Genomic DNA, 14,280 nt, shown 5'->3' with positions numbered 1-14,280 from the left:
TTCAGGTCAGTAACCCTTCATCAAAACTGGCAGATATTAAAAATGTAATAGGTTTTAAGCAAATAAAGCAGGGGTGGTGCCAGAGGATTGGAGAACTGCTAATGTTGTACCTCTGTTTAACATTGGAGTGAGGGATAGACCGAATAATTACAGGCCAGTCAGTCTAACCTGACGGACCCCCCTTTTTTATTTTTAGTTATTTTTTTCTTTTTTATTTGTTTATCTTATTTTACTTTGTTTAGTTTTTTTTTTACTGTGCCTACCCACTGTTGTTTTTTCATGTTAGTGCTTGGGGCCAGGGCTGTTAATTTTTCTGTCAATTAACACCCTCTCTGCACTCAAGCTTTGTCTTTCACCACACCACTAACAAACCGTTTACCTTTGCTCCATGACCTTCTGGTCAGTTATTCTCTATGAACTTGTCATATCAACACCTCTTTTGTTATCTCTTGCCCCACCCCTGCTTTACTTGCTTAAAACCTATTACATTTCTAATCTTTGCCAGTTCTGATGAAGGGTCACTGACCTGAAAAGTTAACTCTGCTTCTCTCTCCACAGATGCTGCCAGACCTGCAGAGTATTTCCAGCATTTCTTGTTTTTATTTCAGATTTCCAGCACCTGCAGTATTTTGCTTTTATTTTAGTCTAACCTCAGTAGTGGGCAAATTATTGGAATCTATTCTGAGAGACAGGATAAACTTGTCACTTAGAAAGGCAGAGGTTAATCAAGGATAGTCAGCATGGATTTCTTAAGGGAAGATCTTGTCTGACCAACTTGATCGAATTTTTTAAAGAGGTAACAAGGAAGATAAATGAAGGTAGTGCAGTTGATGTGGTCTACATGGATTTTAGCAAGACTTTTGACAAGGTCCCACATGGTAGACTGGTTAAAAAAATAAAATCCCATGGGATCCAGGGAAATGCAGTAAGGTGGATGCAAAATTGGCTCAGTGGCAGGAAGCAAAGGGTAATTGTTTTCGGATGTTTTTGCGACTGGAAGGCTGTTTCCAGTCGTGTTCTGCAGGGCTCAATACTGGGTTCCCTGCTTTTTGTGGTATATATTAATGATTTGGACATAAATGTAGGGGGCATGATCAACATGTTTGCAGATAACACAAAGATTGGCCATGTGGTAGATAGCAAGAAGGATAGCTGTAGGTTACAGGAAGATATTGATGGTCTGGTCAGATGGGCAGAAAAGTGGCAAATGAAATTCAACCTGGAGAAGTGTGAGATGATGCATTGGGGAGGTCAACCAAGGCAAAGGAATGCACAATCAATGGGAAAACACTGAGAAGTGTAAAGGAAGTGAGGGACCTTGGAGTGAATGTCCACAGTTCCCTGAAAGTAACAGGGCAGGTCGATAGGTGGTTAAGAAGGCAACTGGAATCCTTAAAATGAAAGCAAAATATTGCAGATGCTGGAAATCTGAAATAAAAACAAAAAGTGCTGGAAATACTCAGCAGATCTGGCAGTATCTGTGGAGAGAGAAGTAGAGTTAACATTTCAGGTCAGTGACTTTTCATCAGAACTGGCAATGGTTAGAAATGTAATAGGTTTTAAGCAGCTGCCAGATCTGCTGAGTATTTCCAGCACTTTTTGTTTTTATTGCATATGGAATCCTTTCCTTTATTAGCCAAAGTATAGAATATAAGAGCAGGGAGTTTATGCTGGAACTGTATAACTCATTGGTTAGGCCACAACTTGAGTACTGTGTGCAGTTCTGGTCACCTCATCACAGAAAGGATGTAATTGCACTAGAGAGGGTACAGAGGAGATTTACGAGGATGTTGCCAGGACTGGAAAAATGCAGCTATGAGGAAAGACTGGATAGGCTGGGGTTGTTCTCCTTGGAATAGAGAAGGCTGAGCAGAGATCTGATTGAAATGTACAAAATTTTGAGGGGCCTGGATAGAATGGAGGTGAAGAGTCTATTCACCTTAACAGAGAGGTCAGTGACGAGGGGGCATGGATTTAAAGTGATTGGTAGAAAAATTAGAGGGGAGATGAGAAAAAGCCTTTTCACCCAGAGGGTGGTGGGTGTCTGGAACTCACTGCCTGAAAGGGTAGTTGAGGCAGAAATCCTCAACTCATTCAAAAGGAGCCTGGATGTGCACCTCAAGTGCTGTAATCTGCAGGGCTACGGACCAAATGCTGGAAAGTGGGATTAGAATGGGCAGATCATTTTTCGGCCGGCAGAGACATGATGGGCCAAGTGGCCTCTTTCTGTGCCTTAAACTTTTTATGATTCTGATCTATGATTCTATGTCCTGCCACCTTCAAAGATCTATACACATGAACTCCCAGGTCAATTTGTCTCTGCACATTCTTTAGAACAGTGTTATTAAGTCTATATTTAACTCTCTCCCTAAGCCTTCTGCCAAAATGGAACACCTCACACTTCTCTGTATTAAATTCCATCTACCGATTGTCCTATGCTTCTGCTAGCCTATGTCCTGTTGCAGTCAATTAGTAGCATCCTCACTGTCAGCCACACCTCCAAGTTTGGTACCATTGGCAATAAGCCAGCCACTTATATGTATCAAGTAAAGCAGTGATCCTAGCACTGAACCTTAGGGAACACCGCTGTCTATCATCCTCCAGTCTGAAAAACAACCATTTACTGCAACTTGCAGTTTTCTGTCCTTAAACCAATTGTTTATCCAAGCTGACACTGATCCTCCTATTCCATGAGCCTCAATCTTGTTAACCAGCCTTTTATGTTCTACTTTGTCAAGCGCTTTCTTAAAATCCACATAGATAACATCCATTTCTTTTCCCTTGTCAATCTTCTCTGCTACTTCATCAAAAAATTCGATTACTCAAGCACAGTCTTCCTTTTACAAATCAGTGCTGGCTCTCTTTAATTAACGCAAACCTTTCTAAGTGCCGGCTGACTTTTTTACCTGATTGTTTCTAACACCTTACCCACCACTAATGTTAAACTGACCAGCCTGTAGTTACTAGGAACACCCCTACATTCTTTCTTGAATATAGATGTCACATTTGCCACTCTCAAATCCTCTGGCACCTCCCCCGTATCTAGTAAGATTGGAACATTATGGCAAGCCCTTCCACTATCTACACTCACTTCCTTTAGTAACATGCGATGTAAGCCATCTGGAGCAGGCAACCTATCTGCTCCAAGCATAGCCAACCCTCCCAATATAATATTCCTTTCAATTTTCACCCCATCCATTGCCTCTACCATCACTGCTTCTCCCAAAATTTTGTCAGCATCCTCTTCCTTAGTTAAAACCAATACAAAGTACTCATTAAGTATTCTAGCCTTGCCCTTTGCCTCTAAGCATGTCACCCTCTTTGTCATCAACAAACGTCACCTCTTACTACTTGCTTACTATTTACATGCCAGTAGATGATTTTTGGGTTCCCTTTGATATTAATTGCTGTTCTATTCTCATTCTCTCTTTGCCAGTCATCGTTTTCCTCTTCACCTCCCCTCTCAACTTATTGTAGTTGGCATTCTTCTCACTTGAAGAATTCACTTGACATGCTGAATACACCCTCTGTAGTTGTTTCATAATATTCTTTATCGCTATCTCTTTGAAATACCCTCACAGGATCTTTTACATCCATCTGATAGGGCAGACAGGGCCTTGGTTCGATACCACATCCAAACGACAGAACTTCGGACAGTGCAGCACTTCCTCAGCACCACACTGCAGTGTCAACCTTTGACCTTTGTGCTCAAGTCCTGGAGCGTAACTGGAGGCCACAACCTTCTAACTCTGAGGGCAGAGTGCTACTACCAGAGCCACAGCTGATACCAGATAGAGCAGCAAAGGAAAAATTTCTGGAATTATTTAAGAAACTGTTTGGAATTACAAGAAACCTTAACATTCACTTCGATGCTCGAATTGAGATGGGCCGAATAACCGAAAGACCTGCTTCTGCTCCCTCCCTAATTTGATTCAATTATCTTTCCAAAACTCTGCTTAACCTGAATACTACACGGTGTATTCAATCCCCGCGTACAATGTCGCAGGAAATCAACAAATGCGCCGTCTCTCGGCCGGATCCAACCATTTAACGACGTTTGACCACACGGCACCGAGACTCACCGCCGCGGCTGTTGTGTTAAATGACGTCAACGTATTCCGCCCGTTGGTGATCACGTGCTCGATTCACAAGGGGCCAATCAGCTTTGGCGGTGGCCGAGTTTGAATTGGTTGTTTAGAATCTGCAATCAAGCAGAGGGCGAGTACGGAACAGGTAGGCCGGGTGAAAATGGAGCGGGTAATGGGACAGGGTCCGCAGCGCTGGCCGGGTGAAAATGGAGCGGGTAATGGGACAGGGTCCGCGGCGCTGGCTGGGTGAAAATGGAGCGGGTAATGGGACAAACTTCGCGGCTTTGCCGTAGGCCGTGATGTACTAGTTCTTTCTCTTACACAAACACATACCAGAAGCTGGTCAGGTCTGCTCCGCCACGGCAATCCCTTTTATACTGTTGTCGTTGGGGCGATGACTTTACAAACAACAGTCGTGCTGGCGGTGTAACTCTGCTGCTGGATGGTGCAAGAAACCAGACCGATCGCCCTACTAAAGGTTCCGATGTTGATATCACCCCGGCCCCGTACAGAAGGGACGCGTGTTCTGCGTTTGTCTCTGGGCAAGTCTCCATGTTCCGTGGGACGTGGGTGGGTTGCAGACTTTTCGGTCTCGTATACTTCCTGCTGCTGAAACTAAATGACTGAGGCTGGGAAACATTCAGAAGAAATTAAGAAGGAACTTGCATCTCATAGTTATACAGCACAGAAACAGGTCCTTCGGCCCATCGTTTCCATGTTGGCCATCAAGCACCTATCTATTCTAATTCCATTTTCCAGAATTTGGTCCATAGCCTTGTCTACTATGGTGTTTGAAGTATCTAGAGGAGCACTTGAATGTTGTGAGGGTTCCAGTCTCTATCACCCCTTCAGATAGTGTGTTCCAGATTCCAACTACCCTCTGAACATAGAACATAGAACATAGAAAATACAGCACAGAACAGGCCCTTCGGCCCACGATGTTGTGCCGATCCTTTGTCCTCTGTCAAGGACAATTTAATCTATACCCCATCATTCTCCTTTATCCATATACCTATCTAAAAGCCGTTTGAAAGTCCCTAAAGTTTCTGACTCAACAACTTCCCCAGGCAAGGCATTCCATGCCCCGACCACTCTCTGGGTAAAGAACCTTCCCCTGACATCCCCCTTATATCTCCCACCCTTCACCTTAAATTTATGACCCCTTGTAACGCTTTGCTCCACCCGGGGAAAAAGTTTCTGACTGTCTACCCTATCTATTCCCCTGATCATCTTATAAACCTCTATCATGTCACCCCTCATCCTTCTCCGTTCTAATGAGAAGAGGCCTAGAATGTTCAGCCTTTCCTCGTAAGACTTATTCTCCATTCCAGGCAACATCCTGGTAAATCTCCTCTGCACCCTCTCCAAGGCTTCCACATCCTTCCTAAAATGAGGCGACCAGAACTGCACACAGTACTCCAAATGAGGCCTTACCAAGGTCCTGTACAGCTGCATCATCACCTCACGGCTCTTAAATTCAATCCCTCTGCTAATGAACGCTAACACCCCATATGCCTTCTTCACAGCCCTATCCACTTGAGTTGCAACTTTCAACGATCTATGCACATAGACCCCAAGGTCTCTCTGCTCCTCCACATGCCCAAGAACCCTACCGTTAACCCAGTATTTTGCATTCGTGTTTGTCCTTCCAAAATGGACGACCTCACACTTTTCAGGGTTAAACTCCATCTGCCACTTTTCAGCCCAGCACTGCAACCTATCCAAGTCCCTTTGCAGACGACAATAGCCCTCCTCGGTATCCACAACTCCACCAACCTTTGTATCATCTGCAAATTTACTGACCCACCCTTCGACTTCCTCATCCAAGTCGTTAATAAAAATCACAAACAGGAGAGGACCCAGAACTGATCCCTGTGGCACGCCACTGGTAACTGGGCTCCAGGCTGAGTATTTACCATCTAAGACCACTCTCTGCCTTCTATCAGTTAGCCAATTCTTAATCCAACTGGCCACATTCCCCACTATCCCATGCCTCCTGACTTTCTCCATAAGTCTACCATGGGGGACCTTATCAAATGCCTTACTAAAATCCATGTACACCACATCCACTGGTTTACCCTCATCCACTTGCTTGGTCACCTGCTCAAAGAATTCAATCAGGCTTGTGAGGCAAGACCTACCCCTCACAAAACCGTGCTGACTGTCCCGAATCAAGCAGTGTCTTTCCAGATGCTCAGAAATCCTATCCCTCAGCACCTTTTCCATCAACTTGCCTACCACCGAAGTAAGACTAACTGGCCTGTAATTCCCAGGGTTGTTCCTATTCCCTTTCTTGAACAGGGGCACAACATTTGCCACCTTCCAATCACCTGGTACCACCCCCGTCAACAGAGAAGATGAAAAGATCATTGCCAGCGGCTCTGCAATTTCATCCCTTGCTTCCCATAACATCCTTGGATATACCCCGTCAGGCCCGGGAGACTTGTCTATCTTCAAGTTATTCAAAAACCCCAACACATCTTCCCTCCTAACGAGCACTTCCTCGAGCTTACCAGTCTGTTTCACACCGTCCTCTTCAGTAATACACCCCTTCTCATTCGTAAATACCGAAGAGAAGTACTCATTCAAAACCTCACTTATCTCTTCCGGCTCAACACACAGTCTCCCGCTATTGTCCTTGACCGGACCTACGGTCCCCCTAGTCATCCTCATATTTCTGACATACGCGTAAAAGGCCTTGGGGTTTTCTTTTATCCTACCCGCCAAGCATTTTTCATGCCCTCTCTTAGCTCTCCTAATCCCTTTCTTCAGATCCTTCCTGGCCATCTTGTATCCCTCCAGAGCTATGCCTGTGCCCTTTTTCCTCAACCTTATATACGCATCCTTCTTCTTCCTAACAAGACTCTCAACCTCTCTTGTCAACCACGGTTCCCTCACATGACCATCCCTTCCCTGTCTGACAGGGACATGCTTATCAATGGCCCCTACTATCTGCTCCTTGAAAAAGTTCCACATTTCGACCGTGCCCTTCCCTGCCAGCATATGCTCCCAACTTATGCTCCTCAGTTCCTGCCTGACAGCATCATATCTACCCTTCCCCCAATTGTAAACCTTGCCCTGTTGCACATACCTATCCCTCTCCATTACCACAGTGAATGCTACAGAATTGTGATCACTATCTCCAAAGTGCTCGCCCACCAACAGCTCTATCACTTGCCCTGGTTCATTACCTAGTACCAAATCCAATATTGCCTCCCCTCTGGTCGGGCAGTCTACATACTGAGTCAGAAAAGCTTCCTGGACATACTGCACAAACACTACCCCATCCAAACTATTCGATCTAAAGAGTTGCCAATCAATATTTGGGAAGTTGAAATCCCCCATAATTACTACCCTGTGACTTCTGCTCCTTTCCAAAATCTGTTTCCCAATCTGCTCTTCCACCTCCCTGCTGCTATTGGGGGGCCGATAGAAAACTCCCATCAAGGTGACTGCTCCTTTCCTGTTCCTGACCTCAACCCACAGTGCCTCAGTCGGCAGATCCTCCTCGAAAATTCTTTCAGCAGTTGTTACACTATTTCTAACTAACAATGCCACCCCCCCACCTCTTTTACCACCATTCCTAATCTTATGAAAACATCTATAACCAGGTACCTCCAAGAACCATTCCTCCCCCTCACCTATCCACGTTTCAGTGATGGCCACAACATCGTAGTCCCAAATGCCCATCCACGCCTTCAATTCACTCACCTTATTCCTGATGCTTCTTGCGTTGAAGTATACGCACTTTAACCCTTCTCCGTGCCCATCTGTCCTCTGCGACAGTGCTACCTTCCCCAATACCTCACTACACTCTTTGTCTTTCTGAGTGGACCCACTGGTCCCTGGACTACAAGTCCGGTTCCCATCCCCCTCCCAAACTAGTTTAAACCCTCCCGAACAGTACTAGCAAACCTCCCTCCCAGGATATTGGTGCCCCTCTGGTTCAGATGCAGCCCGTCCTGTTTGAACAGGTCCCATCTTCCCCAGAATGCAGTCCAATTATCCAAGAACTGGAAGCCCTCTCTCCTATACCATTCCTGCAGCCACGTGTTCAGCTGTGCTCTCTCCCTATTCCTAGCCTCACTATCACGTGGCGCCGGCAACAAACCAGAGATAACAACTCTGTCCGTCCGAGCTTTCAGCTTCCAGCCTAACTCCCTAAACTCACTTCTAACATCTGTGCCACCCTTCCTTCCTACGTCGTTGGTGCCAATGTGCACCACGACCTCTGGCTGCTCCCCCTCCCCTTTAAGGATCCTGAAGACGCGATCACAAACATCACGGACCCTGGCACCAGGTAGGCAACAAACCATCCGTGCGTCTCGCTTGCGCCCACAGAACCGCCTGTCGGTACTCCTCACCATCGAGTCCCCGATGACTAGTGCTCTCCCATTCTCCCTCCTTCCCTTCTGAGCCACAGTGCAGGACCCCGTGCCAGAGGCCCGTTCACTGCAGCCTGCCCCCGATAGGCCGTCCCCCCCAACAGTATCTAAAACTGTATACTTGTTGCTGAGGGGAACGACCACAGGAGATCCCTGCACTGACCTCTTCCCACCTCTAACTGTTACCCAGCTGCCTTTGTTTTGTGGAGTAACGACATCCCTGTAGCTTCTATCTATCACCCCCTCAGCTTCCCGAATGATCCTCAGTTCATCCAGCTCCAGCTCCAGTTCCCTAACACGGTCTGATAGGAGCTGGAGACGGATGCACTTCCAGCAGGTGAAGTCGGCAGGGTCACCGGAGGTTCCCCTCACCTCGAACATACTGCAGGAGGAGCACTGCACTCCCCTGGCTGCCATTTCTTTTACTCAATTACCCCTTAATTAAGTACAAATATAGATATTAACAAAAACAGTGAAATAGCTTACCTGTTCAGTCCTTTTTGGCTAGAGGAGGAGGGTAAAAAGGGTCTTATTATTAGGTTAGAGGAGGAGGATGGGTGGCAGACACTACATGTGTAGTGTCTCGGGTTAACTCTGCTCCGCACCTTTTTTCCCCCCTTTAATCCCCTCTAAACATTACCTTAAATCCATGTCCCCTGGTTATTGACACCTCCACTAAGGGAAAAAAAATTCTTCCTATCTACCCTTTCTATGCCCCTCATAATTTTGTATACTTCAATCAGGTTCCCCCCTCAGCCTTCAGTCTCCCTTCATAGTTGAAATGCTCCAGCCCAGGCAACATCCTGGTGAATCTTCTGTGCCCCCTCTCCAGTGCAATTACATTCTTCCTATAGTATGGTGACCAGAACTGTACACAATATTCCAGCTGTGGCCTAACTAGTGTTTTATACAGCTCCATCATAACCTCCCTGCTCTTGCATTCAGTGCCTCGGCTAATAAAGGCAATTATCTCATATGCCTTCCTAACCACCTTATCTACCTGTGCTGCTGCCTTCAGTGATCTATGCACAAGTACACCAAGGTCCCTCTGTCCTACCATCCATTGTATATTCCCATGCCTTGTTAGTCTTCCCAAAATGTATCACTTCACTTCTCAGGATTAAATTCCATTTTCCACTGCTCTGCCCATTTTACCAGCCCATTTATATCATCCTGTAATCTAAGGCTTTCCTCCTCACTACAGCACTGCCAATTTTTGTGTCATCTGCAAACTTACTGATCATACCTGCTATATTTACATCTAAATCATAATGTACACTACAAATAACAAGAGTCCCAGCACCGGTCCCTGCGGTACACCACTGGTCACAGGCTTCCACTCGCAAAAATAGCCCTTGACCATTGCCCTCTGCCTCCTGCCACTAAGCCAATTTTGGATCCAATTTGCCAAATTGCCCTGGATTCCATGGGCTCTAAAGTTCATGTAGACTACATCAACTGCTAAACACCTAGTGACCTCCTTGAAAAATTCAATCAAGTTTGTTAGACATGATCTCCCCCTGACAAAGTCATGCTGACTAACCTTGATTAATCCCTGCCTCTCCAAGTGGAGATTAATCCTGTCCCTCAGAATTTTTTCCAATAGTTTCCCTACCACTGACGTTAGACTCACTGGCCTGTAATTACCTGGTTTATCCCTACTACCCTCTTGAATAATTGTACCATATTTGCTGTCTTCCAGTCCTCTGGCACCTTTCCTGTGGCCAGAGAGGATTTGAAAATTTGTGTCAGAATCCCTGCAATCTTCTCCCTTGCCTCACAACAGCCTGGGATACATCTCATCTGGGCCTGGGGATTTATCCACTTTTAAGCCCGCTAAAACCTCCTCCCTTTCAATGCTACATCTACATCTCTGGAAGTCCTAAAATGTTTCACAGCCAGTGGAGCACTTCTGAAGTGTAGTCATTGGATAGGGAGCTGCTACTGCTGCAGCAGAGACACTAAGATTTATTAGAGGTTTTCATAAAGTGAATGAGGGACGACTATTTTCACTAGGGATTCGATAAGAGCATTAGCAATTTAAAATTAGGAGTGAGGGGAGGTCTGAAATTTATTTCTATAGAATTGTTACAACATAGAAGGAGGCCATTCAGTCCACTGTGTTCGTGCTGGCTCTCTGCAAAAGCAACTCGCCTAGTCCCACTCTCCAGCCTTTTCCCTGTAGCCATGCATTTTTTCTTATTCAGATAATTATCCAATTCCCTTTTTAAAGCCAGGATTGAATCTGCTTCCATCACCCACTCAGGCAGTGCATTCCAGATCCTAACCATGCGATGCGTTAAAAAAAAAAGCTTTTCCTCATGTTGCCATTGCTTCTTTTGAATATTATCTCTAATCGGTGTCCTCTGATTCTTGATCCTTCTGCCAATGGGAATAGTTTTTCCCTATCTACTCTGCCCAGATGCTGCATGATTTTGAACGCCTCTTTCTAATTGTTTCTTAATTTTGTCCTCCAAGGAGAACAGCCCCAGCTTCTCCAATCTATACACTTAGCTGAAGTTCCTCATCCTGGAACCATTCTCATGAATCTTTCCTCTTCTCTCTCTAAAGTCTTCACATCCTTCCTGAAGTGTGGTGCCCATAACTGGACACAATACTCCAACTGAGCCCACACCAGTATTTTGTGCAAATTTATCATAACTTGCTTACTTTTGTATTCTGCCCCTATTTAGAAAGCCCAGGATCCTATATGCTTTATTAACCTGCCCTGCTACCTTCAATGATTTGTGCACATAAACCCTAGGTTCCTCTGCTCTTGCACCCCTTTAGAATTGTACCCTTTATTTTATGTTGCCTATGCTTGTTCTTCCTACCAAAATGAATCACTTCACACTTTGCATTAAATTTCATCTGCCACTTGTCCACCCATTCCACCAGCCTGTCTATGTCCTCTTGAAGTCTATGGCTATCCTTCTCACAGTGCACAATACTTCCAAGTTTTGTCATCTGCAAATTTTGAAATTGTGCCCTTTGCACCCATGCCTAGTCCACTAATATGGATGAAGAAAGGCACAGGTCCTAACACTGACCCCTGGGGAACCCCACTATATGCCATCCTTTTGTCCCAAAAACAAGCATTCACCACTCTGTTTCCTGTTACTCAGCCAATTTTGTATCACTGCTGCTCCTGTCCCTTTTATTCCATGGGGTCTAGCTTTGCTGACAAACCTGTTATATGGCACTTTATCAAATGCCTTTTGGAAGTCCACATGCACCACATCAACTGCATTCAACCCTCTGCCTCATCAAAAAACTCAAGTTAATTGAGCACACTTTGTCCTGAACAAATCCATGCTGGCTTTCATTAATCCACATTTGTCCAATGTCTAATTTTGTCCCAGATTATCACTACTGAAAGTTTTCCCACTGGGGTTAAACTGACTAGCCTGTAGTTGCTGGGCTTATCTTTATACCCTTGTTTGAACAAGCCTGTAACATTTGCAATTCTCCAGTCCCCTGGCACCACCACTGTATCTCAGGAGGACTGGAAGATTATAATCAGTGCATCTGTATTTTCCACCCTTGCATCCAAGGATATGGAGGGAAGTAAAAACAAGAAATGCTGGAATCACTCAGCAGGTCTGGCAGCATCTGTGGAAAGAGAAGCAGAGTTAACGTTTCGGGTCAGTGACCCTTCTTCGGAACTGACCCGAAACGTTAACTCTGCTTCTCTTTCCACAGATGCTGCCAGACCTGCTGAGTGATTCCAGCATTTCTTGTTTTTATTTCAGATTTCCAGCATCCGCAGTATTTTGCTTTTATTATGGAGGGAAGTATCTTGTCAGGTCCTGCTGACTTATCAACTTTAAGTACAGCCACTCATTTCCCCCTCCCCCATTCATTCAGGGTTCTTAATGAGTTTTTTGTCTCTGCCTTCACAAAGGAGAGGGTTGTTGTCGACATTGTAGTTAAAAAGGAAGAGTATGAAATAGTAGATACGATAAGCATAATGAGAGAGGCAGTACTAGAGGGTCTGACATCCTTGAAAGTGGATAAATTGCCAGGGCTGGATGGATGGCATCCCAGATTGTTAAAGGAAGCCAGGGAGGAAGTAGCGGATGCGCTGAGAATCATCTTCAAATCCTCACTAGATGCAGGAGAGGTACCAGATGACTGGAGGTCTGCGAATGTTGTATCATTGTTTAAAAAGGGTGCGAGGGATTGGCCAAATAATTATCGTAGGTTGGTTTGACTTCAGTGGTGGGAAAATTGTTAGAATCTATTCTGAGGCACTGGAAAACTACCACTTAGAAAGGCACGGATTAATCAGGGATAGCAAGGATTTGTTAAGGGAAGGTCATGTCTTACTAACTTAATTGAGTTTTTGAGGAAGTAACAAGAAGGATTGATGAGGGTAGTACAGTGTTTGTGGTCTACATGGACGAGTAAGGCATTTGACAAGGTCCCACATGGAAGACTGGACAGTAAAATGAAAGCCCATGGGATACAGGGAAATGTGGCAGGTTGGATCCAGAATTGGCTCAGGGACAGGAAACAAAGGGTAGTAGTTGGCAAATGTTTTTGTGAATGGAAAGCTGTTTCTAGTGGTGTTCCACGGGGCTCAGTGTTGGGTCCCTTGCTGTCTGTGGTATATATTAATGATTTGGACTTAAAATGTGGGAGGCATGATTGGGAAATTTGCTGACGACACAAAAATTGGGCGTGTTGTTGATAGTGAAGAGGGTAGCTGTAGACTCCAGAATGATATCAGTGGTTTGGTTGAGTGGCCAGAAAAGTGTCAAATCGAGTTCAGTCCAGATTAGTGTGGGGTAATGCATTTGGGGAGGGCAAATAAAGTGAGGGAATACACAATAAACGGGAGGATATTGAGAGGGATAGAAGAAGTGGGAGACATTGGAGTGTATGTCCCCAGGTCCCTGAAGGTGGCAGGACAGGTAGATAGAGTGGTAAAGAAGGCATATGGAATGGTTTCCTTTATTGGCCGAGGTATAGAATTCAAAAGCAGTGGTGTAATGCTGGAACTGTATAAAATGCTAGTTAGGCCACAGTTGGATATAATTGCTCTGGAGAGAGTACAGAGGAGATTTACAAGAATGTTGCCAGGGTTCAAAAGTTGCAGCTATGAAGAAAGATTGGATTGGCTAGGGTGGTTTTCATTAGAACAGAGGAGGCTGAGGGGTGACTTAATTGAGGTGTACAAAATTGAGGGGCCTAGATAGAGTAGACAGGAAGGACCTGTTTCCCCTAGCGGAGAGATCAATTACCAGGGGACACAGATATAAGGTGATTGGTAGAAGGGTTAGAGGGGACATGAGGAAAAACTTTTTCACTCAGAGGATGGTGGGTGTCTGGAATTCACTGCCAGGAATGGTGGTGGAGTCAGAAACCTTCAATTCTTTTAAAACATACCTGGACATGCACTTGAAGGTCTGCAAAGCTATGGACCAGGTGCCGGAAAGTGGGATTAGATTGGGCAGCTAGTTTCTATTTTTTTTTGTTCTCAGCCGGCATGGACACGACGGGCTGAATGGCCTCCTTCTGTGCTGTAATTTTTCTGTGGTTCTATTCCCCCGTTCATCTCCCCCCTCCCCGTCTAACCCATTCCCCCAGTAAACTCATGATTAATGTATATCTGTGGAAGGTTTCTCGTTATTAGCAGATGCATCAAGGAAAGTCCTTACAGTCCACTGATCTGTTTCATAGCACAACAAAACCAGGAACTTCCTTGGGTAGCTTTCAAGTCCGGTCATCCGGGATGCAGGTATGGAAGTACTGATGTCCTTTCGATAGTGAGCGATATCGTCTTCCCTTTACCAGTTCAGTCT

General features: G+C 45.2%; 1 protein-coding gene across 1 annotated transcript in view; it reads left to right on the top strand.

Moving 5' to 3' along the window:
- The first annotated feature begins 4,106 nt into the window (after positions 1–4,106).
- Positions 4,107–14,280, top strand: part of LOC137347499 (shugoshin 1-like) — a 43,658-nt gene continuing 33,484 nt past the window's right edge. The window contains exon 1 of the mRNA XM_068011947.1: positions 4,107–4,233. The gene's annotated coding sequence lies outside the window, so the exon portion shown is untranslated. The remainder of the gene's footprint in view (positions 4,234–14,280) is intronic.

Source organism: Heterodontus francisci, chromosome 2 (assembly GCF_036365525.1).
Source record: "Heterodontus francisci isolate sHetFra1 chromosome 2, sHetFra1.hap1, whole genome shotgun sequence".
NCBI classification, from domain to species: domain Eukaryota; kingdom Metazoa; phylum Chordata; class Chondrichthyes; order Heterodontiformes; family Heterodontidae; genus Heterodontus; species Heterodontus francisci.
This window is presented reverse-complemented; position numbering and strand designations above follow the sequence as displayed.